Source organism: Oryctolagus cuniculus, chromosome 6 (genome assembly GCF_964237555.1).
Source record: "Oryctolagus cuniculus chromosome 6, mOryCun1.1, whole genome shotgun sequence".
In the NCBI taxonomy this organism is placed as follows: domain Eukaryota; kingdom Metazoa; phylum Chordata; class Mammalia; order Lagomorpha; family Leporidae; genus Oryctolagus; species Oryctolagus cuniculus.
In genome coordinates, this window is record NC_091437.1 from 14,661,346 (window position 1) to 14,689,160 (window position 27,815).

The 27,815-nt window shown below is 48.2% G+C and overlaps 1 long non-coding RNA gene across 3 annotated transcripts in view; it reads left to right on the plus strand.

The window, feature by feature from the left end:
* The window catches only part of LOC103347858 (uncharacterized), an 83,840-nt gene that overhangs the window by 22,878 nt on the left and 33,147 nt on the right, over positions 1-27,815 (plus strand). The window contains exon 3 of one of the 3 annotated variants that reach the window (XR_007918928.2): positions 1,963-2,003. The exons of the other annotated variants lie outside the window; for them this stretch is intronic. This is a non-coding gene — a long non-coding RNA (uncharacterized lncRNA). The remainder of the gene's footprint in view (positions 1-1,962; positions 2,004-27,815) is intronic. 3 annotated transcript variants of the gene reach the window in all.

Genomic DNA, 27,815 nt, shown 5'->3' on the forward strand with positions numbered 1-27,815 from the left:
TGCCGAGAGAGAGCTGCTGCCTGTTTCTCTTCCGTTCAGAATATGTTTAATTGTAGCTCTTCTTCTTCCAAAGTACAGATAATACTAGTGATTAAACACACACACACACACACACACACAACTGGTATTATAGCAAGCCAGATAGGAGATAATCACTGGCCATTAAACAAAATTTGTTTCCAGAGAGACAATATAGAGTTGTATGGGTTTGGAAGCAAACGAGAATGTTATTTTTATCTTGCAGCCAGTTCCACAGATGGCAATCCTGCTGAGCCCTGTGACCAGGCAAAGTTGAGGGACTTGTTACAGTGAGTTTATTAGCTGCAATGGGACCTTTTTCCATTTAATTTGTGCCAAGAGGCTGTTATATGCAAATCTCTAACATGGTGCAGAGTCGGTTACAAAAGAAATAGCAAGACAGAATGGGGAGCTGTGTCTCTAGTAGACTAGAAGAATCTTGATCTTCGTATATTCACGTGTGGACATACAGTGCAAAGGTAGCTGCCTCACTGGGCTCTGTCACTGGAAAAGGAAGTGTGTGTGTGTGTGTGTGTGTGTGTGTGTGTAATTCTAGAAACACATAAAGTGATTACATGAGCACGTTGGGGAATGAATTCGTGCGACTTTGACAATTGTCAGAAAGATAACCCTTTGTTAGTTAAGCAGAGGTGGTTCTGTATCCATAGCCTGGTTTGCACTGTAGGATTTGGCTTCAGGGAACAGACAGGTTCGCAGCTCTCCTGGGAGTGCATGACATTTGTGTTTTTCCACAAGGCACAAGGCACTTCTCTTGGTGGGGAGTACTTTCTGGTAGGAGATAGTTGGTCAAAGCAAGTCCGTGTTGTCTTTAGATTGTTGACTGTGACACACTTTTAAAGAATTAGCAGAGAAACTTGGAAAATACGAGATATACAGGAAGAACATGAAGTGGCAAAAGGTTGAAGTTAAAAAAAAAAAACGTAGAGATACGAGTGAGCAGGGCAGTGAGAGGACTGGGCTGAGGTACTGGGAACAGTGGATGCCTGGTCACAGCGCAGCTGACCCTCACCCTGGTGTGCTGTGAGCTGATTGGTCATGGGGTGGCTGCAGGCAGCCTCACTGTCCCTGTACTGTGCTCAGGAGCCGCAGTTGTGACTTCCAGTCCCCACCTGGTCCCAGAGGCTTCCTGCAGTGCTTGGCTCTGTTTTCCCTTCAGCCAGCACTCAACCACTTCAATATCCTTGAATGCTGGCCCCCGAGCGTGGCTCCCACGTTAGTAATCTGAGTGTCCGATGAACACAGACCTCGGTCTTCCAAAACCCTCCGCGGATTCTTAGCTTGACTGAAACAGTGGTTTTCTGAGCCATGTTGTCTAATCACCAAAACAGTCTCCATCAGCCCAAAACACAATGATTTGTCTCTACCTGGGGGACTGACGAGGCAGGGGGCTGTGTCCAATCAAATGGATGCCGCACAGTAGGGTCTGTGTTTTTCCTAGGTGTGAAGTTTATGCTCAGACTCACAAGTTTCCAGTCAGGTGTTCCCTGGCATCATTGAAAGATTCCGAAGGGCCATTCCTACACTTTAGCTAGAATCGCCATCTCTTCGGCCCAGCACGGGCCAAGCGCGAATGATCTGTTGGAGGACAGGGTGTGGCTGGCTGGCCACATTCAAGGACTGCCCAGATCTCTGAGGAAACACTGGTCCTCTTTGGGGGGGGAGGGGGAATGCTACTTCCCCACTGACCCGTGTCCATCTATGCCAAAAAGAAATAAGAGCAATCGTTTGAGCTGAGAAAGAGTTAATGATTTGTGACTTACATAAGACAACTAAGAGAATTGTGTGTGTGTGTGTGTGTGTGTGTGTAGATAGCAGACCTGGAAGATACAAGGGTATTTCAAAGAGTTGATGGAAAAATGGAATTAAAAGATAATCTGTGTTGCAGAAAACAATGACATCCATGCATATTTTTTTTCATGATAGGCATTTTCTGCAACCATTGTCAAGAGCTCCTGTCTCCGCAGGTAAGGGGTCAATTTCCACTTCCCAGGCCACAGACGCTTTGCAGAGCCAGTGAGATCTGCGTGTGATGAGGGTGTATCTCATAGCCCTGCATGTCTGCACGCTTTGAACCAGCTGAGCCACTCAGGCAAACATAGTGCAATGTGCAGAACATCTCGTTTCTCATAATTTTTTTTCCCCAAGTGTGACACTCGTGTGCACCTGGTAGCTTCATACCTAATAATGATTTAAAATTAGAAAGTAAACAAGATACCGATACAGCCTAAAACTAGGACTTCTGGCCTGCTTTGAAAAAATTATTCAATCTCCATCAATTGGATGCTTCCTACGTACCCGGCACTGTGCATGATGCCTTGTCACGGGACAATGCCACTAGAACAAAACCCAGGTGTGTGCGCACAGGTGGAGCAAGGCGCTTTGTGTCTACTTGTGAGTTGTCAATCCTCCGGTGAGGAATGTCCCTCTGACTCCCTGTGACACTGCTTTCTGGATCCATGTGGCACTAGGACTAGTGCAAAACGACTCGGGCACCAGCTCTGGCGGCATGCACCTTCTACCCTGTATGCTCTGTAACCGTGATGATGCTGTAGCACTGGTGGTAATGGTGATTTGGTCTTGGAACAAAGAGGACTGCTGACTAAGCCGGGGAGGAGAATGTTGGAACACGGAGCAGAGAAGAAATGCTTGGTGTAAGGCTCCCTTTGTCTGGCGAGAGGAATTAGCTGTATCCCATTGTGAATTGGGGTTTTCACAACCTCTTGGCTCCAAGCGCTATGTGTTAGCTTGTCAAAGACCACTTCGCATTTTCAGTGTCTGCCTGAAGATACAATTGGACTGACTTCCTGTTTAAATTTACTTCCCAACAAAATGTAACCCGACCGGATTGTGAACAATTCGGATTGATTTAAAATCAATTTAGGAGGCTGTCATAAATATATGACGAATGAACATCGCAACATAGACATTTTTTGAAAACTTTTCCTATTTGGATATGGCGAAGGAAGGTCACTATTAACCTGTAGTTTAATAGTAGCCTTGTGTGTATTTATCATGGAAGAGATACATACTTGTTTTTCTTTTAAATCTCATTTGCAAAGTGATTCATGTCCCAGAGGAAGGTTAAGTAGCGTCGCATTAAATTGTGACCTTTCGAGAAATATTTTGTTTAAAGCATCACATGGCTCCGTATAGCTCTCTATGAGAAGTGGCTGTTTGACAAATGCTGAGCGACTGAGTGAGACCGAGCCGAGGAGTAATTACCTAAGGTTCTGCACTTAGAGAATGTATTTTCTCCGGTGGACCCAAACTGTTCGATGACGTGACAGGTAATTTGGCCTGAAAGCAAAGCGGCAGACTTGTACAAGGGCCAGAGTGACGTGGGAGGGCTAATGTGCTACAGAGCTGGTGACAATCACTCACGCCATCTGTGACTATTGGAGACATGGATCTCCCAGTATTGCAAACATCTCGCTTCCCAAGTATTCATGTGTGTTTCTTGGCTGCGTTTTCATGGAATGAGGTGTATGACGCTGGTGCGTCAGATTGCCAGTTGTGAAAGGATGGGAGAAATCGTTTTGGGGAAGATGAGGGACAAAGATCCTATTAAGCCTTCTTCCCGCCTCTCCCCAACCCGCTCCGCGCTGCTGTCTTGCTTGCTCTGTGTGCGGTGCCTCTCCCATCCCCCTCCCCCTTTTCTTCCCACTTCCATGGAGGGGCCCCCTCTTTCCATTTGCACATGTTAAGCGCTGTGCCTGGGCCTCGGATTACAGGAAAGCTATATCTCTGTGAATGGCCCGAGGGAGGGACAGGCTCACATTTCATTCGCCTGGAAATTTAGAATTACAAATTAATCTACAGGAAACAATTGCTTGAGCAGTTAACACTGATAGGGCCAGCAGTCCACAGCCCCTTCCCGTGGGTGCCCCGGCCGAGTGGAGTGGCGAAGGGCTGGACACTGCCAGTGTGTTCCTTCTGCCCCAGCTCACTCAGAACGTTCCAGACGTAGCTTCTCAAAAGGGGTCAGCAAGGTAATGGAAGATGTTTCTAGCACTGTGATTCTTACACGGTGACGTTCATTCTCCGCTTGATGAAACTCAGCCCTTGAACAGCCTTTTGGTTCGTTCTGGCTGCAACATGTGCATTTATACCTTGGTGCAGGGATGCCAGCTGTAGACCTGCTGTTTGTTGAGAGGAAGGGTAGTGCAAAGGAGTTTAGACCATGCGTTTTTTTTTTTTTTCAAGAGTGTCTCTCTCCTTTTTTTTTTTTTTTTTTTTTTTTTGGACAGGCAGGGTGGACAGTGAGAGAGAGAGACAGAGAGAAAGGTTTTCCTTTTTGCCATTGGTTCACCCTTCAATGGCCGCTGATCCAAAGCCAGGAGCCAGGTGCTTCTCCTGGTCTCCCATGCGGGTGCAGGGCCCAAGCACCTGGGCCATCCTCCACTGCACTCCCAGGCCACAGCAGAGAGCTGGCCTAGAAGAGGGGAAACCAGGACAGAATCCAGCACCCCAAGTGGGACTAGAACCCAGTGTGCTGGTGCTGCAAGGCGGAGGATTAGCCTAGTGAGCTGCGGCGCAGGCCCAAGAGTGTCTCTCTTAAGACCACATGCGACTTGTGACTCTTGAAACTACTACAGCAGTAAGTCCCTCCCTCCCTTCTTTCTCTGTATTCTTCTTTCTTCCCTTTCCTTTCTTTCTCCAGTTTTTCACAGTTGCAGAAAATAATTGGTCCCATGAAAAGGCCCCTCGTTTCATTATTATGTTTAGCTCAGTACGTTATGTAAAATTGTCCACTGTGGTGGGATGAGATATTGTAGTTGATGGATGATGCTTTGAGGAACGCAACGGCCAGTGTGTGAAATAGTCATTCATTGGTTTGTCAGGTCAAACGGTGTTGAGGCTCCGCATGGGAGTGACACGGCACCTCCTGCTGGAGCGCACAGGCTCACGCTCTGTAGGAAGGGCAGAAGCACGAATGCCAGTGACTCGGATATTAACGAGGGCCCGAATGCAGTGGGAGCATTGAGTGGTCGGAGACTGTTCACGACAGAGAGACCCGGAAGTCCTTGTCATGGCACTGGACTGGAGGAAACCAACATGTCAGGGATAGGATTAGGGAAGAATATTTCCACCGCAGCCGGAACAAAGTAAAGGCACACAGGAAGCTGTGCGTGCGGCTGGGACCGGAGCCGAGCTGCTTGGGGTTCGCAGGCACCTCGGATGCAGGGCGGATAGAGTTGGTGCGGGCTGGGGAAGGTGGGATGTTTGAGACTTTGCTCCAGTTAACCAGGAGGCAAGGAGAACACTAGGACACAGTGCATCACGGCATGTTGTTCTAACCACATGAATTATCCCAGCCACAAAGAGCGAAATACTGCACAGAGAGCTTGCACAGGTTGGGCCAGCATGATGGACCCACGGTTGCTCCAAGCACCAAGCCTTCGGTTTAGATTTTTGTTCTACAGCATCATCACATGAGGGTCTCCATGTTGGTGTTTTTGTCTTTTTCCACGGAGTACTTCCTTCTCCTTAATCTCGTAGTGGTGTCACCATCACCGAACTCTTTGGAGCCCACTTCAGTGTATTTTTCTTAGATCTGAAAATGCTCTCATCTAGATGGGAGTGTGAGACAGTATAACCTAGCTGAAGTCCTTTATCGCCAAACAACTACTTGTGCCCCGTAGCTCTGCAGTTCTGCTCAGCTCATCCTTTCTGGGAATGGTGACCCCCAGCTGAAGGAGCACGGATCTGAGCTGATGGGACACTGACCCATTCAAGGAACCAATATTATTACGTGCCTCTGATAGGAAATTAGTAGCTGTCATCAGTGGAACTGGTGGCTTCCAGGAGTCAGCAGTTAACCAGCCCCCTTTAATGCCTGAAGGTTACCGAAGAGTACAGGGGATTTTCACTTGAAGCTCAAAGCCATGTTTCAAAAGAGCAGCGAGATGTTTGCAGGATTGGGTGCACGCGTCTCAGCCAGAGATAGATCTCTGCCTAGGAAATGTTCTTGCTTTTCTTGCGTTGTTATTTATGTGCTGACGAATTCCCGCTACACGCTGCTTTCCGTGGCCAACTCACCAGTATATTTAGTCTCTACCTGGAAAAGAACATAAAGTATAACATGACTTTTCTGCGGTATTTTTTATTTATAAAATTGACCTTTTGCTTGAATGGACAGTTTTCCTCTTTGTAGTGGATGCACACACCCGGGAACACAATCAGAAGATTCCTATTGATTGTTCTGAAGCAATTTAGTTCTGGTCATGGTTGTACTGGATTTGCAATTATACTGTGGATAGGTGTTATTGACTGGGTCTGGTAATTACCACACTGACATCAGATTCAGCCGGAGGTGAAACTAACCTACATCTCCATGTTGGTGTTCCTGTGATAAAAGATTTGCTCTGACCCTTCCATTCCCGGGCCGAACACAGCACGTGACGTTCAGTTTTAGTCACAGCAGTTTATTTCACTATGCAGTTCATGTACCTTTGGGTATAAGCAGCGTAAGGTCGTGGCTTAGGGAAGGTATACATTGAGGAAGTTAATTACCAAGACATGTCATAGGTACTTCCATCTGGGGAGTGGGGGAATCCAAAAAACGGAACCCGTCACCTTTTGTGTTGCAGCAGTGACTTCTAGACAGGTTTTAGAAGTAAATGCATTACTCTCTTGCGTGTGCTTATCAAATCAAATGACCTCTTAAAGATTGAACCTCTTTTTAATAAATTGACATTCTTAGATAATATGAAATATTTATGCAGTGTTAAAACAAAGACCCTGTTTATCCTTAGAAAACAAAAGTGTTTGGCACACAGTAACCTCAGGCATAATGGATACTTTTGGGTAAATTCAGTGGAACGTGTATGTAAATAGGGGTTACACGGAGCTGGTGTTGTCTTTTACTGAATTTTGAGCTTGAATAGAAAGAAAAAAAAAGTGCTGGTTGAACAACGCATCAGCCCCTCTGCAGAGTAGCTTGGCTTAATGACAGACTACAAGGTGTGCAGGCAGAAATCAAGATATGAAAAATGTATTGTTCATACTTGGCGTATAGTTAACAAAAATCTATTAAGTAATTACCTAATATGCATATCTGCTTTTGCATTTTTCATATTATAGTTACTTTCACTTCCTAATTGAAATGGATGGAACCAGAAATCCTTACAGCGTAAGACTATTTCAAGTGGGCGCCTTCCTGTGTGGAACACAGGATTTAAAGCAATTCTCCATTCAGCACTGGCTCTAGAGACCCTCTATGGAATTTGTTTGTTTGAAAGTATAAATTGTCCTGATTGTAATTGGGAACCTCAATAGGAAAGCATCATCATGTACTTCTGTCCTTGGAACAAGATTGTCATTGTCTCGAAACCCAGGTTTGTTTGGGTCTGTTGGTTAACATAGTGTTTAGATCTTTTGTACTCGTATCAGAAGATTCAATTTACACTGTGAAAGACTGCTGCTTTCTCATTGTCTCTTGGAGTGCAGTAATTCCAGGATCAATATAATACCCTTAAAGAGGTTGCATTCACATCTTTCTGGCCGTAACCGTTATTATTTTCGAGTTTAGATAGGGCACGAGTGCAGTGGGAGATGCATCCCGCGAGTCTGGATTCTCTCCTGGAATTAGGGATTTTGATCTCAGGACATTTCTGATTGGATATGTCCAGTCGCTCAAGCCGTAGGCTTCTTCCAGAATATGTAGCCCGACTGTCTGCAATTGTCGAAACTCTCACCTGAGCAAGACTGTAGAGAAGCCACCCTGAGACCACCTTGGAGGATGCTAGCTCTGAGGGGCCAACCCAGGTAGTCAGAGGTCAAGGTTGCTGCTCTGATTTCACTGTAGTCCAGGTCGCCCAGGGAAGAGTGGTGCTCAGCTCTGCAGTCATGGGAGGCTCAGACAGACTCAGCTTTGCAGTCAGTGGATGCACATCCGTCTCTCCACGGACACCTGTACCGAGCGAGCCTTGGTCTCCCAGGGTGCGTGCAGCAGAGTACAGATGTTGCGGTACAAACCCATCAGCACCGCTCAGAAATGGTGTGCATCAGGGGAGACATCAACAGCAGCTGCTGGAAACCCTGCAGCGGAAGAGGCAGGAACAGGCAGTGTCACTGCCTGTGCTGAGTCGGGAGAGGCACTAGCCAGGCTGGCTGTGCTGGTGCACAAAGTACCAAGCCCTGAGTAATGGGGGTAAGCAAAAGTGCACTCTGAAGTATTAGGAAAATGTGGCAAAAGCACATGCTTGGTTTCCATAGAGCGGGCAAGAGACTCATCTCTTTGTTTTGTTCCTGTAGGGAGGGCTGGGTGGATGAAGTAAAAAAACTGTTCTTGTGGCCTGTGTCTTGACATAGTGAGTTAAGCTACCGCCTGTGATGCCTGCATCCCATATGTGAGCGCGGGTTTGAGTATCTGAGTTAAACAAAACCAAACTTGGAGTGGAATCAAAAGTTCCATGTGAATTAAAAAGAGAGATGAGACTGGAGTGAGAGCAGAACGTGCTGAGTCATTGGAAAGGAAACGTACACCTGAAGTGAAGCTGCAGTGGGCACAGAGACCAGTGCCCCATGTCTTCCCACTTCATCTAAGCGTCTCTGAGATGTGCAAAGACCATGGCGGTATCGGGGGTACACACAGCTCTCTCAGCATTGCGGGTATGATCTCTTCCCGATGATCTGTTAGTGAGTAGCACTGTCCTGGGATAGCTCTGTGCCTTGTGACAGGTCCCTGATCCTGGAAGACAGTAAGCTTCAATCTGGAGCCAGAGCACAAAGGAGATGCAAACACGCAGTTTTAAAGATGTATTTATTTATTTGAAAGTCAGAGTTACACAGAGAGAGAGAGAGAGAGAGAGAGGGAGAGAGGTCTTCCATCTGCTGGTTCATTCCCCAATTGGCTGCAATGGCCGAAGCTGTGCCAGTCTGAATCCAGGAGCCAGGAGTTTTTTCCGGGTCTCCCACATGGGTGCAGGGGCCCAAGGACCCGGGCCATCTTCTACTGCTTTCCCAGGCCATAGCAGAGAGCTGGATCGGAAGAGGAGCAGCTGGGTCTTGAACCAGCACCCAAATGGGATGCCAGCACTGCAGGCAGCGGCTTTACCCGCTACTCCTCAGTGCTGGACCCAAATGCCCAGTTTTAAAACCAACAGTGAAATTTTCATTCTAGGAAAAGCATCAGATGTATTCCATGATAATACAGAAGTATAGAAATGAAAACACTGTACACCTCTCCCTCCCGCCTCCCTTTCTCTCATGTATTCCCATATCTGTATGGCTGTCTACCTATCATGTATCTAACCTCCCTATATAGAGATAAGATGCTACACTTTAGTTTTGAAGTACAGTTAACCGCCTGTCTGAAAGCATCAGGAATCTGACTTTGACTTTGCCCGAGTTTTGGGGAATGGGTAACTCTCACACTTGAAAACTGAGTTAGAATAAACATTGCAGTGAAATAGGAAGCTGAACCAGGTGAGCCTTTTCTTGATACGTTAGGTGCCTGGAAAACTCTGATTACTTTCGGGAGCGACGCCCTGTGAGTTTGCTCTGCCACACCTCTGCGAGTCCCCGTGGCATGCAAGGAGCCACGAGTTCCAGGAATGGTCACAGGACATGGCACAAAGAGCCTCCCTGTTCCTGCTGCCACATTTAGTCACTGAGACGGGAGCGAGCCCGAAGGGCCTGAGGAACGTGAACCGAACTCTTGCTCCTGTCATTACAAACTCAACGAGGCAGGAGGCTAGGAACCAAGCAGTTGACGAAGATAAAGCCGAGAGTGCGGCAGCTTATCCTTAATTAGATGTTGGCCTTGGCTCTCGTTAGAAGAGTGGAGAGACGGTTTGCTGCAGCACACGGCCGTGCACAGACAGCCCTGGTCACAGTGGCAGGGGACAACAAGTGCATTGTAAGGGATTTGGATAAGTACTTGAGGTAACAAAAATCGCAAGGGGTGGGCGACAGCAACGGAAGCTTTAGGTGACTTGCAACTGAGTGCACCTTTGTGGCAGCTTATCAGGCTCCAGCAGCCTTCCCAATGCATCTCTCCTGGTGTTCCCCTGCATGCAAGGTCAAAAGCATTCAAGTGTATACGTCCTGTCGCGCCGTCTCATATGTACGTACCACGTACATGCCGGGTTTGACACCCAGGCTAGCAGTGTCTACCACGCGAATGAAACAAAAGTCTTTCCTCATTCCGGAGGTTCCATTTATTTAACAAAATTGTGTCACAGGCAGGGGTTGCAAGTAGTGCAATAGTAAAAGGTCACAAAAATGGTAGTGGCATAAATACACATGCGGCGATATGCCGGCTCCAGGCTGTCTCGTCCCTATTTTGCTGGTTAGAGTTTGCATGCATTTGACATATTCCAATAGCTAATATTCTGTGTTATTAGAACCCTCTCTATATGTGTTCTCAACATACACAAAAGCTGTGTGTTTTCATAATATGTGTAAGCACTTCCGACGGTAAGCTGTGCACATTGCAGCTAGCAGATGGTTGCTCTTATCACAGATAAAAGCACATATAGATGTTGCTGTAGCTACACCCTCAGAGAGCGCGGCTAAGAGGAGGATTCTCTCCACCTCACAGCTTACATTACCCATCTTCTTTGGCAGCAAATAGCATATGGTTTTCTGTCGTGGAAAGGCAGTTCGTAAGGGAGATAGGATTGAGATAAGCTCAGCGATAACCTGACACTTAACTGAAAGTTAGTTTGAGGTCAGGAAGACTCAGAAAATGGGACAATAAAGCATGCAGCTTTTTAGGTTGCAGATGAACAAGGAATGATTTTTCAGTAGGATTTTTTAAAGATTTATTTTATTTATTTGAAAGAGTTACAGAGAGAGGTAGAGACAGACAGAGAGGTCTTCCATCCGCTGGTTCACTCCCCAGATGGCCGCAACGGTTGGAGCTGCGCCGATCTGAAGCCAAGAGCCAGGAGCTTCTGGGTCTCCCACATGGGTGCAGGGGCCCAAGGACTCGGGCCATCTTCTGCTGCTTTCCCAGGCCATAGCAGAGAGCTGGATCAGAAGAGGAGCAGCCGGGATTACAACTGGTGCTTCAGGCCAGGGCTTTAACCCGCTGCACCACAGCGCTGGCCCCCTCGGTAGGATTTTGTCCCTTAGTAGGATTTTATATGTCACATGAAATGTTTGGGACTTTGTAACAGTAGAATCAGGAGTTGTTTATCCGAAGTTCAAAATCATATGGAAGTGATACACACACACACACACACACTGCCAAAACTGGCAACCATAGTTTTCAACTGCTGTTTAAATGTTACGATTTTTTTAAACTTGAAAGAGAGAGAGACAGACAGAGAGTTCCCATCTCTTGGTTCATTTCACAAATGCCCACAACAGCAGGGAATGGGCCAGGCAGCAGGGAGCAGAGACCTCAATCCACATCTCCCACATGAGTGGCAGGGGTTCAACTCCCGGAGCCGTTACAGCTGCTTCCCGGGGTCTGCGCCCGCAGGAGGCTGGAGTCAGGAGCCAGAGCCGGGGATCTCACCCGGGCCAGGGATGTGGGAGGCAGTTTCTCACTGCCAGGTTAAACACCTGCCTCGTTGTTCCAGTTTTTAACCCATGCTCTCAGTGTGCTAGGTGGCAGGAAAGCTGTCACCAGGTATATGTGGTGGAAGAACAGGAAGGCAAGGCTGCTTCCAGGCAAAACCAGGCAGCGTCTGAATGGCGCAGTCAACCAAGGAGCCGGTGTGGATAACGGGGGTGCAGCACTCACCTCTTCCTCTTAGAGCTTTTGATTCTGGCTTATAGCTCTCTGGATAATTGTTTCACTTTGGAGACGTAAGCCTAGCTTTTTATTTTTTTTTTTTTCGTTTATGAATTTGGTTTATTATTTCAGACTAAGATCTATTTGCACTCATAAAAAGGAGACAGACTTTAAACACTCCACATGTACACATTTGTATTCGTAGGGTGAGATCAGCATTCAGCCCGGAGGTTAACTGGAGTTCAGATAATTTCTGTTTTTATTCTCCGCTCTGGCTTTTGTCTCACGTCTTTCAGCAAAACTGAATAAAGATGTCTCCATGTTACACCAGAAGATTCAATTACTTTGCGAACGCCAGCTAAGCATCTGCAGATGGATGTTCCTAATGCACGGATTTTGATTCCACACAAACTTAGGTGACACTTTTGTGTTTTCTCTCCCAGAGCAGGGAAGACATTGAAACGCGCCCTTCGGAGCTGTCGCTTCCAGGGCCACGAGCATTGGCTGAGCTTTTGGCCCAGAGCCAGCCAATCCTGCAGCCCTGCACAGGCCTGACTGCATCTGTTCCACTTCAGGTCAAAAGCGGGGAGCCGGCAGTATTAACATTACGCTAACCTGGAAAGACGTTTGCACTGGGCTAGATAGGCTAATGTTACACAGGCTTTCAAAGCGCCAAGGGGCAGGAGCAACAGAACCGTCACGGGAACAGAACACAGGCGGAGGTTTCTCAACCAGAATGTTCCAGGATAGGCTGGATGGACAGATGCAAAGGATGAGGAGATAAAGAGCTGCCTTTTCCAAGAGGGCAGTCATTTGTGCACCGCAGTGTTGCGGCTCGCACCCCCCTGGACTCCCCTGCGTCTCCACCCAACCTGTCTTTGTCATTTCATTGTCTAGGGAACGGGCTCAGTTTGGGAACACAGAACTCCTTCTGTAAACAGACCTGCCCAGAAACTTCTTACAGGCCCTCTCTGGCAAAGATGTTGCAAGCAGATTAATGGATACAATAGAACTGTAGCGCCAGTTCACAAATGTGATCCTTTGCATTTCTTTGGCTCTAGGTTGGGGGCACAAAGACAGGTTTTTTTTTGTTTGTTTGTTTGTTTTTTTTTTTGACAGGCAGAGTGGACAGTGAGAGAGACAGAGAGAGCAAAGACAGTTCAACCGTGCTGCCTTTAGGCCTATCAGAAACCATGCCGAGCGACATTTCAGGAAATTGGGGTGCATAAAAATTCCACTGAACCCCCTTGATGTTCTTGGAGCCAAAAAAGAAAAATGTTTAGTCGGAAAATCCACACATTTAGGAAGTATACGGCTAGGTTTTTGCTGTGATTTGAAGTTTTGCACAGTTGATGGAAAAAATTTCTTTTGTGCTCAAATAACGGATTGCCCTCTGCACAGAAATACGTTTTCCCTGTCGATTAAACAGTAATGGAACCTACACAACTTTTCAGTTTCCTTTCCATATGAAGTAAGTGAAAACACAGGGCTATGTATTTTAACATACTTTTTTTTAAAAAAAAAAAATAGGGAAGCTGCAAAGTGGCAGAAGCGCTGGACTTTTTCCGCTCAGACAGCCATCAAGAAAATTTGGCAGGCATTTTTATTACACGGGTGTAACACTTCCTGCTCTCCATTCCTTGTCAAAAAAATTTGATCTAAATGGAAAATTCACACAGGGCACAGGTTAATGAATATGCATGAGCCTTCCTGCATTGATATACATATGATTTCTCATCTACAAAGAGCCGTTTGGAAGACTTGTTATCTGACCAGAAAAGCCTGTAGTGAATTGAGATAAAGGAGCCGGACTCCAATCCCCTCAGCCTTTGCGATTGCTTTATATTCTCATCGCCACACTGAGCATCTGTCCCCGGCAGGCAGCTTGTTCAATCTAGCAGATAACGAATGCAGCCGATGGTGACGGCGCGGCCCCTCCCCACGCACGAGGAGCCAGCGTTCCAGTCCTCTGATTACACAGGCAGTGGGAAAGAGCCCTCAAAGCTGTAATTGCCTGCGTTATGAAACATCTTCACCTGTTAGCCAAAGCGAAGTTGAATCACAGCAGAAATTATTAACAGGGGCTGTTTTCAAGCCAGCTTAATTTGAGCTGATGCTGCTGCTCACTTAACACAGATGAATAGGTGTGCAGGACGAGCCTCTAAGTGGAGATGACACCCCAATGACTACGTGCTGGCAGCCCTACTGCGGGGAGCCGGCTTGGCCAACAACAGAGGATGGTTCACAAGCCAAACTGGGGGCTGGGCACTGGACGGGACCCGCGCCTCGCCTCGCCTCGCCTCGCCTCGCCAGGTACCCTCTGCTCATGACGACAGCCCTGCCCGGCACATGGCAGCTCTTGACGGCACGTTCATTCTTTCAATTAGTTTCTGCAAATGCTGGCAGACACACAGAGTGTGTGGGGGTGTTCACCACGGTGTGGGAAGCGCTGCCCTGCGCCGGACGAGGCCAGAGATGGCGTTAGTCAGGGAGCTGAATGGGCCTCTGGCTGTTGGATGGGGTGCTTTGCTCTCTGCTGTGATGATGATCCGTCACAGCGTTCGGCTGACTTTGGCCAGAGTAAGTCATGCATCGGCATTGGATTTAGAAGCAATGGGGGTCGGACACAGGAAATGTATCTGCAGGTGTAATTTATCACAGGGATCCCTGTTGGGTTTGTTTCAGGAGGAAATAGCTGTACAGGGGAGTCACAAGCAAGACAGGGAGAAGGAGGCCGGGACTAGGGGGTCACTGTGGGTTCAGATGGTTGAATCTTGAAAGTCCAAACCAAAGGGACACTTTGTTATTTTTCAAATGAGGAATCCTACTGTTTGTTCTTTTTATTTATTTATTTATTTTTGACAGGCAGAGTCGACAGTGAGAGAGAGAGACAGGGAGAAAGGTCTTCCTTTGCCGTTGGTTCACCCTCCAATGGCCGCCGCGGCCGGCGCACTGCGGCCGGCGCGCTGCGGCCGGCGCACCGCGCTGATCCGATGGCAGGAGCCAGGAGCCAGGTGCTTGTCCTGGTCTCCCATGGGGTGCAGGGCCCAAGCACTTGGGCCATCCTCCACTGCACTCCCTGGCCACAGCAGAGGGCTGGCCTGGAAGAGGGGCAACCGGGACAGAATCCGGCGCCCCAACCGGGACTAGAACCCGGTGTGCCGGTGCCGCTAGGCGGAGGATTAGCCTAGTGAGCCGCGGCGCCGGCCTGTTTGTTCTTTGAGGCTTAACATTATGGCCAAAGATCTCACCTTTTTTTTTTTTTTTTTTTAACTCTGCTGGATAAGCATGAGTGAAGCCTTACTAGACGTGGGAAGCATCTCCCTAAGCTGGATGGAGGGGGCGCACAACACCCACCCTTCTCCTGGGGCACCCCGGGAAGCCTCAGGGCTGCAGGGTCTCAGATGTGCTGTGACTGACCCAGGAGGGGGCTTCAGAGCACATAGGGGACTAGAGGGCTGGCACGTCCAGCCAGCACCCTGTTCCTCCATCACCTGGTATAGTTCTGGGCTTTTGCGGTTACACCTGCTGGCAAAATGAGCTAGGCCAGAGCCTGTCCATTCATCTCAGTATCTCTTTACAGTGCTGAATGCTGCCGCCATAACAATCGTGGGAGAACCCATACTGATCATTAAATGGCTTAACCTATGAGCTGGGCCACAGTCTATTTATCAAGACCAGTGACTAGCACAGGGCTGCAGACATTTCACGTGCAATTTCAAAACTGGGGTTTGCAGTGTAGCAGGGGCCCTGGAAGCCCGTGCACTGCCTGTTGCTCCATCCTGTTGCACCTTCCGTCACCTGCCCTACATAGCTTTCTCTGCACCTCCAGTTCGTCTTTGGACCTTTCATGTCTGCTGCTTGGGATGCTGTGACACAGTTATGCGTCGTTCTCCCTCCCCTCTCTCTCCTCGGTCGCCAACACCACCTTGCCTGGACCCCAGGAGGTCCTCATCCATGTTGCCATGTGAGTTGACCTTGGATGAAGGGAGAAAACTCATTCCACCTTGGTACATGGACTCTTGGAATGGAGACTGTGTTTCCCAGCCTGCCTCGTCACTGAGTGTGACCGCTTGCTGGATGTGCTTTGTTGGTGGAAATGGTATGCTAACTCAGGTAGTGCTCTTCTTCTTGGTTTTTGTGAATTTTTTTAGGATTTATTTATGTATTTGAAAGGCAGAACGACAGAGAGGGAGACCTTGCATTTGTTGTTCACTCCCCCTAAGTGCCCACAGCAGCTGGAGACGGGCCAGGCTGAAGTCAGAAGCCAGGAACTCCATCCCGGTCTCCTGCATGGTGGCAGGAACCCAAGGACTTGGGACGTTATTGAAGATGCTTTAGCTGGAAGCTGGGTTGGAGACACCAAGTAGCGGGGACTTGGAGGAGGAGCTCTGAGAAGGGTTGCACGTGTCCCACGTGGTAGCTGAATCTGCACCACTGGGCCCGCCTGCAGGCCCGGTTCTTGATCAAGACCAGAAAGGGCCTACAATAGCTGGTGCTCTCGCAGTCGCTTTGTACTCCGGAGTGCTTCTGGGACTGAAAAGTCCACACAGCAGATCAACAAGATAGAAGAAATTGAAGACTCTAACATCGATCGTAGACAGCCCCCCAGCCTGGGCCCGATTATTTCCAGGGGTCTTGAAGGTGGAGAGGGAAGAGAAAACCAAAGTCCAACATCATCCAAAGTGTGAACTGAAATAGTTGCTATGGCTTTCCAGTACGACTGGCTACACTGCTAGGGTCTGGTGTGGAGTGAAAACAATGAGTCCAGCGTTCAAAGGTTATTAACAGACCTGAAGACAGCAACAGCAGAGAGGCGAGCAGGTGCAGTCGTGACCCTGTTTGAGCACAGGATCCCGTGTGGGGGAACTGACCTTGTTTTCCTGGCCTGCTGTCATCTCTCACATTGTACCAATCCCAGAAGCACCTCCTGCTGTGGACTCCTTTCTGGTTCCGGGACGTACCAAATCCTTTCCCGTCTTAGACACTGGCCCTGGGCTTTCCCCATCAGGAGCACTCCATGACAGAGGCTTCCATTGCTTAAGCTCCCTGTGGGGGCTTCTGCACGGCTCTGGGAAAGAATGAATCAACGTTGTGTGGAGAAGAGCCCCTCTGGGCACTTCCTCTCCCCAGTAGGACAGTGTCTTCCTGTTCTCTCTGCAGTACAGCAATGCAGATTCCGGGGCTTCCTTTGTAAATTACCCCCCCACCCCGACCTGACAAGGATGTGTGCTCCCTAACCCTGCTGCTCTTTGAGTCTTTTTTTTTTTTTTTTTTTTTTTTTTTTTTTTTTTTGACAGGCAGAGTGGACAGTGAGAGAGAGAAAGACAGAGAGAAAGGTCTTCCTTTTTGCCGTTGGTTCACCCTCCAATGGCCGCCGCGGCCGATGCACCGCGCTGATCCAAAGGCAGGAGCCAGGTGCTTCTCCTGGTCTCCCATGGGGTGCAGGGCCCAAGCACTTGGGCCATCCTCCACTGCACTCCCGGGCCACAGCAGAGAGGCAGCCGGGATAGAATCCGGCGCCCCGACCAGGACTAGAACCTGGTGTGCCGGCACCGCAGGCGGAGGATTAGCCTAGTGAGCCGCGGCGCCGGCCAGCTCTTTGAGTCTTATAGCCTGGTCCTGTACTTACTGTTACCCGATGCATCACACTTCGGCAGCACGCTGCTGACTTAGAGCATTCTAGGAGGAGTATGGTCACTGATGACAACTTCAAGCATATGGGCATTTGACTGGGATTCGTTGGGTGTAAAGGTAGGATTCGTCACAGATTTTAAACACTTGGCCTGATCTTAGAAAGTTACCCCATTATTGGTTCTCTAAATTTGGTGATATGGAAGTGGCACCAAAGATAGAACTGAGTCGCATGAATACTTGCCAGACTTGTCAGATATGTGAAAAGAAGGATTCCCTCTGTGCGGTGTGTGTTTGCACTGCAGCTCACACACGTAATTCAGGAAATAAAGGACTTTGTTGAGTGCCCCTTCTTCTCATGAACACAACTTCACTACTGCAAGTGCGACCTTTCCCTGGTGAACACCTGGCTTGTGCACCACACAGAAAGCATCCACAGAGACCCCCCCTCCCCCCCGGATCGCTGAGGACCCTGCTGCCTGTCTGCCCCTCTAGCCCAAAACTGTGCCACCGTGATCCTAACCCAATCCAGGCACGGCTGTGACTTCGAAGAGCCCAGCCACCTCTCAGGGAAGTTCCAATTCTTAATACGGCTTGACTTCGCTTTCTCCTGTCCACGATGCTACTGACAGCTGGTAAACAGTCAGGTCGACCTTATCTTTCATGGCTGTATGGCTGGTATTTGAGAGTGTGTGATCAGTAGTCTCAATACAGTTCTTTTTTATGACAAAACACATCTGCTTATAAACTTGATTGTTGAGGAGGATTAGTTTGTGTTAGGAGACAAAAAAATCACATAGTATATCTCTCAAGAAGTGGTTTGTTTCTTCTTGTTTTTTAACAAAATTATTTTTAGTTGAAAGGCAGAAAGACAGATACAAACACAGAGATAGCTTCCATCAATTGGTTCAGCTCCCTAAAATACCCACCATAACTGGCACTGGGTCAGGCCAAAACCAGGAGCCTGAAATCGAACCTGGCTCTCTCACTTGTCTCAATCTGGGGGGTAGGGACCCAAGTATTGATCCTTACAAATGTAACCATCACCCACACTTGCAGTATGTAACGTGTGCTTAGCACACGGGCACTCTTGGTCTACTAGGTGTCAGTGATGGGGATTGCCCTTAAGAGTTGAGAAGTATCTCCAAGTTACTGCATTCAGAAATTGACTCTTCAAGGAAAATCTTCTGTAGCTGGCTTTGGCAGCGACATTTCAACTATCAGGGAATGCAGAAGGCAGCTCCAGCCTTAATCTTAGGGTGTGGCAAACGACAGGGGGATGTGCAATGGGACAGTGTCATTGGACAGTGCTGAGCGGTAGCAATGCTGTGAGTCTGTCCTAGGAATGGCTCCTCGGTCTGCTGCCAATCGCTGGTGGACACTTCATGGTGTGCTGTAGAGAGCACTGCACACCCACCTTGCGTGGCTGTTTGTGTAGATACCACAGTAGGGTTGCTGTTCAGTCTCTTCTTGGAACACACTTGGAGTGAGGGTGAGAGAGGTGACCATCGACCAGAGGCTGGGGCAAAGGTTCCTGATACTTGGGGGAAAGGAGAGAGTCTGTGCTGACCAGAGTACGTGAGTGACCGTGGAGGAGGTGACCTTGTTTGTTACCACTGAGGCTGAGAAGAGCCGAGTCCGTAGCCACTTGCCCCTCTGCAGCCTCAGACCCGGGCGGTAGGGCAGTGCCCTCGTGGCTGGGGGACGGAGGTGCTTTGTGGCCGTGTGTGCGTTGTGTCTCCTTTGGAAGCTGCTTGCCCTCTGAGGCCGTCCCCTGTGTCTGACAGGCTTGGCAGAACTTTGCAAAACGTTGACGTTCTCATGCCTTGCTGCTGTGCCATGAACCACAGTCTCAAAAACGTGGCATTTATCAGCTTCTACCTTTTTAAGCGGGATAATAGAAAATGTCTTGGGACCACGTGGTACAGCACCTTCGACCTTTAACGCCTCATTTCAGCCTTTGACCAAGTTGCCAGCTCTTTCCTTGATGAACTTTGCTCCATACTGCATCCTTGCCATGGACAATCAGGAAGAGAACATTCTAGTGTTCCGACTGACAGTCATTTCCCAAATTTTTCGAGAGGTGGAAACACTGGGCATTCTTTGGAAAGCTTTTCTTGAATTTTCTAGATGACTTCAACAGTGAACATAGAAGCTGAAAGAAAACTGAGATCTACATGATGACTAAATCATGAGATCTAAATAATGACTGAAATACCACGACCCAGTATGTAGAGTCGATCCTGTCTGAAAAGATGAGTAGCTGCTACTTCCTAATCGTCTGTGCCTAAAAGATCTAACAAAGGACCACATTGGGATTTTCACCTTCATCTAGGGATCGGGTTTTTGCATCACAAGAATTATGTGTCTACCAGAGGAGGTCCCTTGGCTATTTGTAGGGAGGAGAAATTAGGGTGCCGTGTTGATCTAAAAGACCTATTTTTTGTAATTCTAAAAGGAACGAAAAACCGTGGCTGGTCACACAACTCCGAAATCCTTGTTTTCAGCTTCCCTCGTACTTCTGGGTCCCAATGACTTTTGGCTTCTTGTTTGGAAGAAAGAAATGTTTCCATTGGTGCAATATTTGTATTTTGTCTGTTTTCTGTAAGTGTCTGGGGATCCTGATTTGTTTGAGATTTGAAGGGAGTGATATTTCAGTTGCTGGTATAGAAAAAATGCCAGCATTTAAAAAAAATATTTATTTACTTCAAAGGTAGAGTTACAGAGAGCGAGTGAGCTTCTATCAGCTGATTCACTCACCAAATGGCCACTACAGCTAGGTCTGAAGCCAGGAGTTATTTATTTTGAGTTCTCCCCTGGGGAAGCAGGGGCCCAAGGACTTGGGGCCTCCTTTGCTGCTTTCCCAGGCAAAGTAGCAAGGAGCGGGATTGAGAATGGAGTAGCTGGGACTTGAAGAGGAGCCGACAAAGGCTGCAGTGTTGCAGGTCATGGTGCTACACCACAGCACTGGCCCTGTACCCAGCATTTGTAGTCAAGTTCTGAGGGTCACTTTGATTGGACTGGCCTCCTTCCTGGGCCACCCCTGAGCCCTGTGACCAACAGCACTGAGTAAGTCTATCGGCCTCAGTCATTCTGGGCTTGTCCCCCTCTAAACCACAGGGCTGAGACTCAGGGAGAGGATTCTCCTGAGGAAACAGGGGTGATCCAGGCACCTGGCAACCATCTGCTGCCCACGAAGACACAATGGCTGCAGAGAGGAACTATGCCACGTGCCGGGCAGGCCTCGGTGTGGTCCCCGGGTGAGCCTGGTAGAGTAAACGGGGAATACTCTCAGGGTGAGGTCCATCCACAAACACAGGTTTTCCTTTCATCACATTGTGCTTTCCTTGGGGTGCTTGGGCCCTCCCTGTGTAGCTGGAGGGTGGAGACTTGGACGAGCAGTCAACCAGGAGTCACCCATGTACTGCAGCCCCTCTGGTGACAAGGGCCAGCCGCGGGGAGGGCACTGAAGGGCTGTGGGAGGAAATGGAGGAGATTTGCTGCCCACCAAATAGCAGACGCCTGAATGAAACTCCTCCCTGAGGGTCAGCGGGGCCTCTGCCCCCGGCCCTGGAAGGGGGCTCTTCCTGGGATTCCCACAGTGTGGGAGCCCTCCTTCCCTCACAGCACTGGTCCACCGTCAGCATCTGCATCTCTCTGGGCTGCTTTTCTTCTGTTGTCCCCTATGCTTGCCTGATTGCAGGACATTCAGCGTCGTATTGCTTCTCGTACCTGTTATCACTGACAACAGTGCCTGCAAGATAGAAGGCACAGGATAGATTCTCAGTGAACAAATGCCTTTGTCTTTCTACCTGAACTGTCTCTGCAGTAGTCATTCGGTCTCCTATGGACCTAGTGTCGAAGACGACAAATGTGTACGTGTAGCATACACATATGCGTATGTGAGCATGCTTGCACTCACACATTGTCTGTGATCCTATGAAATCCATCTCTCTTTTTTTTTTTTGTCATGCCCGCTGGCTGTGATCTTCCTCAAAGGCACTGTTGGACTTCCACCGTCTGTAAGTAGAACAGAATTTGAACATTGGTGAGAACATTGGGTTTTGCTTTTGTGGTTCAAATCCAAGTCCTTCTGCTGCACTGTACAATATCAATCAGCCATCCTCCACCCATAAGACATGGCCTGGTGCTGGTGCAGGTGCACTTCCTGGAACTCGTCTGGTGCTCGGGCCAGAATCGCTGATCGTGTCTGTCCTGTTTGAGGAGATGGGAATAAGCATGAAAAAGGTACAGCCAAGATTTCCTAATGAGATGCTGGAGAACTGGGCCATCCTGGGTCTCTCTGTTAGTGCTATACCACAACGGATGGCCACCACCATGTAAGGGTAAAGCCAGCATTCACAATTATCAGTACCTGTCACATTCTTGGAGGGCTCGGCAGCATTGCTGGATCAACTTGCCCAGTAGCCATGCCACCAGCTGCATCTCGTGTGCTGTCTGGAGACTGGGGGACCGCAGCAGAGCGAGCCTTGCTATTGGCACATGTGCACTGCCTGAACACTCCCCTCTCCTGAGAGCCCTACCACACTCCCCCAAGACTACCCTGCTCTTCTAAAACAATTTCTTGGTCATGGTTTCTTCTAAAAACAATTTTAAGACTAGTTGTTGTTTTAGTTTTCCATTGCCATGTAGGCAACTCTTAGCTCCACTGGCTAGCAAAAGACCTCATACCATGTTCACAGATGTAATTATTCCTTATGTCAATGAAGGAATCCTATATGGAGCTAGATTTATACAATGAATGAAACTGAAGCTACAATGCGAGTGCACACTTGACATTCATGAGGTTTGTGTATGTGGACGGTATCTCTACGCCCTGAGGTCAGATTTGTTGATACAAACCAGAGGAGACCGCAAATGTTGCAGGGATCCTTTATCCCAGGTGCAAACAACGCTAATCACACCAGGCATGGTAAAAATGACAACAGCAGCTACTTGTGTAGTCTGGATAATTTGCATGTCAATCAAGATGCTCCTGCATTTTCCAGATACTATTGCATGTGATTTTTCTGCGGAGGACACCGAGGCTTATGGTTCAGGACTTCGCCAAGGTGCACAATGCTGGCCAGGTGCCCAGGATGGGACTTTAGGAAGCTACGCTCGTCCTAGTTGATAGGCAGCAGCTGCTGTTGATATTTCAGGCCAGGGTAGCTACTGGTATCTGTGCTGGACCGCAGAAGCACAGATGGCCCCATGACCTGACATCTCAATGGAGCTGGTACAATCCGAACAAAGGGTGCTTGGGCTGTTGTTGAAAAGGAACGGAGAAAGCCACGGGAGCAGCTGGGAGGGTGTTGGTGGGAGCAGCTTTGTCACCAAGAGCATCTATAGGAACTCGCGTTTTTGGCTTGACCTTGGGTGCAGAAAATAATGAGAAAGTTGGCTGCTGATACATGCGGGCTCTCCCCATTAATGAGCCCATGTCTTGTATTATCTCCCTTACCTTTTGTTTCTCTACTTGATGAGGTGATACATCTGATCCCATTTATCGCGGCTCTGCAACCAGCTATATAAAGCGCATAAAGAAAATATTAGGTCCCGGGAACTAGTGTTGCAGAAGATGAAGTTGTTTTCCGAGTAGTCAGACTCCCGTCAGTTCCTCTTCCCTCCACTCCTGCACAGAATTAAATGTTCTCAAAAGCAGGATCAAAGTCAAAAGCGAGGACCAGTCCTCACATCTAGGAATCTAAGCAGCCTGTAGTGGATTAGGAGGTTAAGAGTTCTGGAGAACTGTGGATGTCCAGGAAGCAAACTGAGCCAAGATGGGGAAGCTGTGCCTGGTGGCTCAAGGACACAAGCTTAGGATTTCATTCTCATTCATTCATTTGCTCATTTTTTCATTCTAGGAATCAAATATGTAGTGAAGGAAGTAAAAATTAACACTAATTAGGCAGAGAGAGGGAATGCAGATCATTAAAGGTTTAGGGGTAAAAAAGGGGACATCGGTTAACAGGAAGGTATGTTTGGAGGCAGACTCCGAGGATCCAGCTTAGGAAACACCGCCTAGAAGCTGTGTTAGGGTTCCATAGCCACGTGGAGGAAACAGACTTGCCAAACCCAAGGATGCTGCTTTCTCTGAGACCCAGAGACAAGATGGTTTTCTCTTTTTGAATCTGTTGGCAGCTCTTCTTCCAAGAGATCCACAGTATGTGGCTTCTTCCATACCTCAAACGCCAGTATGTCACAGTCAGGGACTGCTCATGCCGTGTTTGCCGTGGCACAGGTGGACGGGTAGCCACTGACTTTTCCAGCAGGCTTCCTTTAGAGTAAGATTTTGAGATATAAAATTAAAACCCAGTCTATCAAGCCGGCGCTGCGGCTCACTAGGCTAATCCTCCGCCTAGCGGCGCCGGCACACCGGGTTCTAGTCCCGGTTGGGGCGCCGGATTCTGTCCCGGTTGCCCCTCTTCCAGGCCAGCTCTCTGCTGTGGCCAGGGAGTGCAGTGGAGGATGGCCCAGGTGCTTGGGCCCTGCACCCCATGGGAGACCAGGAAAAGCATCTGGCTCCTGCCATCGGATCAGCGCGGTGCGCTGGCCACAGCGCGCCAGCCGCGGCGGCCATTGGAGGGTGAACCAACGGCAAAGGAAGACCTTTCTCTCTGTCTCTCTCTCTCACTGTCCACTCTGCCTGTCAAAACAAAACAAAACAAAACAAAACAAAACAAAACAAAAAAAACACACACAAAAACCAGTCTATCATCGCAGACTTGCTTTTCATCAGAGGTAGCTGGTATGTAAATGGGTCTTTATAAAGGTATTTGTTAAAGGATCAAGAAAGTGCATCACAAAGAAGGTTTTGACTAGTTTGAAATTAGAGGAGCCTAGGTAGCTGTGATGCCTAAAGGGTGCATCTTTTTTACATTTTTTACATTTTACAATGCACTTAAAATATTCACTTGTGTCTGTGGTCACCAGCATGGCCAGAAGTGGCCCAGATAAGCCATCTGAGAAAGCCCACCTGGGCATAGCTCTGAAGGCCAACCCCTTTGCAGGTGCTCTCATGCCAAAGGTATTGTGCTAGAAGAAGTTGGTGTTGAAGCTCCACAGCCAAACGCTGGCCTCAGGAAGGGATCAAGGTCCAGCGTCCCAAAACTGGCAAAAAGATCGCAGCCTTCGAACCCCAGGATGGTTGCCTGAACTGCATGGGGGAAAACAATGAAGTTCCGGTTCCTGGATTGGGTTGTAAAGGTCTCCCTGTTGGTGACATTCCTGGGGGACAGCCCATGTGTCTCTCTGACCTATTGGAAGGCAAGACCCAGATGACAAATTCTGATGGTAAAAACACAGTAGTAATACACTTTCATATTCCATTTTTTTTATCTTTCTCCTTCTCACCACCTGAAAGATGCACTTGCATATTCTACTTATTTCAGGAGTTGGGGAGAGCACTTGGTCATGACGTAGGACCAAGTTTCTCTCCAGACATAAGCTATAAATCTTGAATAAACGCACAGTATTCTAGTAGAGAATACTCTAAACGCCCCCCCCCCATTCAGGTTGATTATGGACAGGTGTCTAAAGGAACTTAGAGGGAGTGGCCTTTACTGGACACACAAGTATAGCATCCCCCAAGGAAAGGGTCCTGGGCTCTGACCTCACATTGGCTTGCTGGGGGTGTATGTGACTTTGCCTTCGGACATATTTTATCCGTTTCCTCTTCTGAAAAATAGACGGGCCTCCAAGGCTCTGTCCCACTGCGATGGTCGCCGAGTCTTTGAAGCTAAGTACAGATTAATATAGCGCCGAGAGCATAAGTGATTGCTAATTGCCAGAGTGTGACAATTGAAAACCAGAAGCCAAAATGGTCTCTCTAATTAGCTCTGACACCTCTCTCCCTCCATGACAAAGGTCAGTCATTTTAATTTCCTCGGTCCTGCTAGTCCACTCGCAAAACGTGGCTAACGGTCCGGATATCTGCCTTTGCTCCATGAATCTTTTGTGGCGATTAATAAGGAGCTTACTCCTCCCATGCAGGAGGTATATTAAATCTTTTAGCACATTTTGGGATGCGATTTGCTTCATTCTGCTCCAAAGCGACAGCCCCATGACCCGAGATGGAGAAACAAGAGCATCCCTGAGCATGATGTTTCGTTCATACCTGTGGATCCCTTTACACACGATCATGCTGTTAGGGAAGCAGCCCTTAATGTCTTCTTTGTGTATCATCTAGCAGATGGGTGATCGATCACAAGCCAGGGACATGGGGGGGGGGGGGCGGTTATCAAAGGTCAACTCTCATAGCGAGCCATTCAGATTCACCTTAGGGTGCTAGTGGATACACAGCATCACCCCAGAACCATTGCTGGCAGCATTGTCTCTGCTTGCGAGAAGTATCAAAATTGGACCTTGGGAGTTCGGCCTGCTTCCTGGAGCTGTGACATTTGCTCAATGGACTCAAGTCCAAGAGCATCAGTTAGTGCGAGCCACCTGCAAGGGAGGCCAAGACACTGAAAAGATCCACACTGCAGCAGGATAGAAATCGACAGTGCCTTCCTGACTCTGATAACCGTCTGCGCAGTGGCCTAGAGCGGTGAGAATTCAGAGGAGAGGCAGAGATAATGGAGAAAGCGAAGTCCTTGAGTGGGCCTTCGAGCAGGGACAATAAAACATTGCCATTGCAATCCTGCAAAGAGCCTCCTGGCGTTTGCTTGCACTGTGTGAAAACAGGACAGCTTAACTGTCTATAGGACGACCTGCCTTTTTCCAGCTCCCCAGACTGTGTCCCAGAGGTACTCTGCGCACGTACCAGCATTTCTGTAGACGGAGGCACTACCCAGTCACCCATCCCTTCCTTCCACTGGGTCACGCCGCCAACGTGGGCCCAGATCTAGGGTAGAAATGAAGTCTCTATGCAAGCACTTTCCTACCGTAGATGTGCCTGCCTCTTGGTGAGGAACTGAGAGCTGGAAGGAGAATGGGTGGTGAAACAGAGTGCCACCGTTTCAAGTCCCAGGAGGCTGACTTTGCAAGGCAAAGCACTAGAACGTGTGAAAAGATAAACAGGTTTTTTTAAATTGTTGAGAAATAAGTTAACTGCGCTGGATGGCAGATAACGTCAACTTATTCTCCATAGTTCTATTTACCAAAAGCTCAGTTGTAAGGACAAAGTGCTTATTTTTAATTCTTGCTTACATTTGCTGGTAGGTGTAAAGTTTGGTTTTATTCCTATAGACTTAATCCTCACCTTTCTGATTATAAAGGAAATAGGACACTTTTATGTATTTCTCTTCTAATAGTGCTTTCAAAAATTGATTTTTTTTCCTTATTGATGAGTAGGAGTTTCTCCTATATTCTTTTTTTTTTTTTTTTTTTTTTTTTTTTTTTTTTTTTTTTGACAGGCAGAGTGGACAGTGAGAGAGAGAGACAGAGAGAAAGGTCTTCCTTTGCCGTTGGTTCACCCTCCAATGGCCGCCGCGGTCGGCGCGCTGCGGCCGGCGCACCGCGCTGATCCGATGGCAGGAGCCAGGAGCCAGGTGCTTTTCCTGGTCTCCCATGGGGTGCAGGGCCCAAGCACCTGGGCCATCCTCCACTGCACTCCCTGACCACAGCAGAGGGCTGGCCTGGAGGAGGGGCAACCGGGACAGAATCCGGTGCCCCGACCGGGACTAGAACCCGGTGTGCCGGCGCCGCTAGGCGGAGGATTAGCCTAGTGAGCCGCGGCGCCGGCCCCTCCTATATTCTTGATTGTAATGTATATTGGTAGTTTTTTCTCTAAATTTGTGGTGTGTCTTTACATTTTATGATCTATCTTGCTAAACAAATCTTTAAATTTAATGAAGTCAAATACATCCACTTATAAATCAGTTGCATTGCATCTCTTATAAAACCCTTGCCTTTCCTGAGATCATCATGTGATTGTGCTACATCGTCTTAGAATGTTCTACGGTACTGCTCTTGGCATGCAAGTCTGTAATGTTTCTTGACACTTACCTTTGCACACCATAAGAACAGAGCCCATTTTGTAGTTTTCTGGAAAGAGAAAAATTGACTACTGTAGTTGTGTGTATTGAAAGTCAGCAGTTTATTTTCTCATTGATCTGCTAACCCCAGCACTGAGAGATAGCAAGTTTCTGTAGAAAAGCGAGTATTAAAATATGCCTCCAGCAAATCACCAAACAGAGAAAATTAGGTGAGTTTATGGCATACTGGGGTGACCAGGGAAGACGCTGCCTCACCATGCTCGGGCAGCGTCTTGGTGTAGGAAAAAGAAGGTTGCAATTACTGAGAATTTTCAGTACGATTGAAGGTTGGTTTCCTAGCCCAGGGCCTTGATTAGTATGGCGTTAAAAATCATGATATGCAAGGGTGAGTGGGAAAAGCCAAGGAAGCATTTAAGTAAGGAATTTAAAGAATCTTAGGGGTAAAACCTGTTGAGTTTTCCAGCGAAGGAATCATAGGCCACTGCTTGGGCAAAATAGTCGTGAGACCGTAG